Below are 3,350 nucleotides of genomic sequence, written 5' to 3'. Positions count from 1 at the left end.
TTAATCTGTTGTAAGCCGCCTTGAGTCCCTTCGGGGAGAAAGGCGGGGTAAAAATAAAGTTATTAATTATTATTATTATTATTAGCAGCAGCAGCAGTAGTTCTGGTTATTACCCTTAGAGAACCTACATGGCTTGGATCTATGATACATGAAGGATCATCTCTTTCTGTGTGAAGTTGCTTGCACTCTGTATTATCATCAGAGCTATGCTCCATGTTCCATTCCCTCCACTGGAGTTTTATGTTCCACTGGAGTGACACCCCTCAGCTTTGTAATTTGTAAACTGGAGACACAAGTGTCCCCAGTACTCCCTGCCGTTAGCTGGGCAGTGAAATGTTCCTGTTTGCTTTGGCTTTCCCTGGAGTGTTCTGCTTTTATTTATCCTCTGGCTGGTGTGCGGTTGCATTTTTCTATTGTTATTGATTGGCTCTCGTTTAAATTATTTTACATTTTATTGTAATTGTGTTAGATGATTGATTTTAGTTCATAAGCCACCTTGATGGTCCTATGAATGGAACTGACAGGCATCTTTTAAATAATACAAGTTCAGTTTTAGATTTCAAAAATTTGTCCAGAGTTCAAATTTGTGAGAGATTTTGTAAGTAAATTCAGGATGGTTTCACAACAGCTGTGTGTGGGGCGGCTTTGTATTGTGTTTCTGGAGCTGCACTGGGACACATGTAACAGGTGCACACAAGGGAAATCAAACACGTATGCAGGGATCCTTATGCTGCACATGCCCGATCTCGTCTGATCTTGGAAGCTAAGCAGGATCAGGCCTGGTTAGTACTTGGATGGGAGACCGCCTGGGAATACCGGGTGCTGTAGGCTTATACCATAGTCTTTCGAGACTGAAGGTTGCCAACCATGTGGCACACCTCAGTAGAACCTGGTATTTTAACAATGGCCAGAGGCAGAGAGAAATATGCAATACGATCTGTTTATTGTGGGGATAAATTTACAATGAAAGGGAGGGGAACTCAGTAATGAAATGCAGTAAACTATCTTGCTAGCATGCACTCACATAAAGTTAAACTCTAAGCAGCATTGGTTGCTAGATAGGGGAGGAGGAAGAGACAGAGGAGTTCCAGTAAGAGAGAAGAAGAAAGGACTGTGAATGGAGAGACATTAGCATCTAGGCAATGAAGGAAGTTGCTGGGGAGGGGCAAGTGTTCAGGAAATGGGAGTTATGAGGGAGGGCAAAAGAAGCTGTGTTGGGGTCGGCAACCCCTGACTAAGGAAGAACTAAGTCAGGGATAGGCAACCCTGTCCCTACAGGCAGGATTCGACTGCCACCTAAAATCACATGACCCGTAGTCCCAAAAAGGATCCATCCAGCCTGCAGTGGTCCTAAAAAAAGAATTCAAGTTAGTACTTCTATCTTGGTAAGGCTTACCTTGTAAGTAGACTAAGGACAGAGGCTTCCTTTTGAGTGCCATTCTGTCTGGGCATGCACCTCTCTGCACCGTGCCCATCTCTCTCTCTTTTTCTTTTCTTTCCTTAGCTCTATGGCCTAATCAGAAGGTTCGCACAAATATATTGAACATGCATGTGTTCTTACTATTGACAGCCCACTATGCAGAAGAAGTGACCCTTGAAGTAAGTGTTCTCGTGGAGGCACAAAACCATGGTTGGAAAACAAACTTCATGGTAGCCTGGAAGGGTGGCTAAGGACAAGAAATGAGTCATGAACTGCTTCACTCATGTGGCCTGGAGAAATAGTCTCTCCAGTGGTATAGCTAAGGGGGTGCAGGGGGTAGCAGTCACACGAGGCAACAAGCTTTAGGGGGGCAAAAAGCTGAGCTTGACACTAGTGGCCAAAATTGTGAAAATCTTGGTTTGTACAAATAAGACCATCATATGTCATTGGAAAGGTAATTTAATGCAGAGTGCAATGAAACAAACCACATCAGAATATCTGTATTCTATCAAATGTTATGGTCAATTAACCAGAAAATGAAAACACAATTGCCTTAAGGAACAAAAAGTGATTTCTTTAACTCCAAACTGACCTATGAGACTGATTGTTCTGAGAGCTAATGAGATGCTATTATGATACAGCATGGAATCAATAAGGTATTAAAATGGAGGAGGCAGGTATCCCCCCAATTTGCACTTTTTAAGAAGCCAGTGTGATGTCACTTCCAATTGTGACATCACTTCCGGTGCATCCTTTTGAGTTCCAAACTGGGCTACACGTTCATTAGCTATGCCACTGAGTCTCTCCCCTTTGTATTATTAGGCTTATTAGACCAAATCTTTTGAGATAGTGGAGCAAGACAAACACTGCCCCCAGTAGGTAAAAGCCACTGAGCCGTCTACTGCTCAGCGGGCTTGTTGGATTGGTGGAGAAACGGTGAAAAGTCCCATTCTGAAAATAAACCACCAAAAAAACAACAAAAAAACCCAAGAAGGGTACTGCTAGACAAAGCTTTTTTTTTTAAAGGGGGAGGAAAAAGAGAAAGGTGAAGATCCTTGGTTAAGCTGACACAGACCCCAAGCTTAGGTCAGTCTACTCAGAAGTAAGTCCCATTTGAGTCAATGGGGCTTACTCCCAGGAAAGTGTGGATAGGATTGCAGCCACACAGAGCAAGATTACAACTCACTCCCAAAGTAGATGGGGGCAGGCTCACACACATATACCCCAACATGCAGATGCCGCCCCTATTCCCCCCAGGCAAGATGGAGGAATGCAGGCTGTGGAATTTGGACCCCCCCCCCAGAGCAGACTGGGCTCCCTCCTTCCGAAGTGGAGGGAAGTGCCTGTACTTACTGGTGGAGCTCTCCCTCCCACTTCGAAGCCTGCCAGGAGCACACCCTGTGCTGATGAGATGCAGCACCTCAGCTGCTGCCCAGCCAGATTTATCTCTGTTTGTCAGGGAGGCTCCACCATCTCCCCCCACCATGTTTCACACCCTCCCCACCTCACACTGCCCCACCCATCTCTTTCATAGCAAAAAGAAGAAAAGCAGCACGTAGGGAGGCAGCACATGCAGCTGACCGGCTAAGACCACCTCTCTCCCCAAGATGCCTCATGATGCCCCTGGGGGCTAGCCATAGCTTCCTAGGGACACACAGATTGAATACCTCAGCTCTTACCCATTCCTGGTGGAGAAGCTGTGCCCTTTTATGTCACCCTTCCAGCAGCTTGGAACTGAGTGCTCCTTAATTGCACAGGAGACCTGTGTCTCTATTAGCATAGTAACCTTGATTAAATTGTCAGTGGAGCTGGGGAGGGGAAGCCAGAGGCCCAGAGGGCTCTGCTGATCTCAAAGCTGGGAAGCTCCTAGAACTGTGGTACAGTTTGGAAGGTCTGCATAGGGTGGCAGAGGGCCACTCATGGAAATTTC

The 3,350-nt window shown here is 45.8% G+C and overlaps 1 pseudogene; it reads left to right on the top strand.

The window, feature by feature from the left end:
* Nucleotides 1-711: 711 nt before the first annotated feature.
* Nucleotides 712-831, top strand: LOC136643235 (5S ribosomal RNA; annotated as a pseudogene).
* The last annotated feature ends 2,519 nt before the right edge of the window (nucleotides 832-3,350 follow it).

This window comes from Tiliqua scincoides, chromosome 2 (assembly GCF_035046505.1).
Source record: "Tiliqua scincoides isolate rTilSci1 chromosome 2, rTilSci1.hap2, whole genome shotgun sequence".
Taxonomy (NCBI): domain Eukaryota; kingdom Metazoa; phylum Chordata; class Lepidosauria; order Squamata; family Scincidae; genus Tiliqua; species Tiliqua scincoides.
This window is presented reverse-complemented; position numbering and strand designations above follow the sequence as displayed.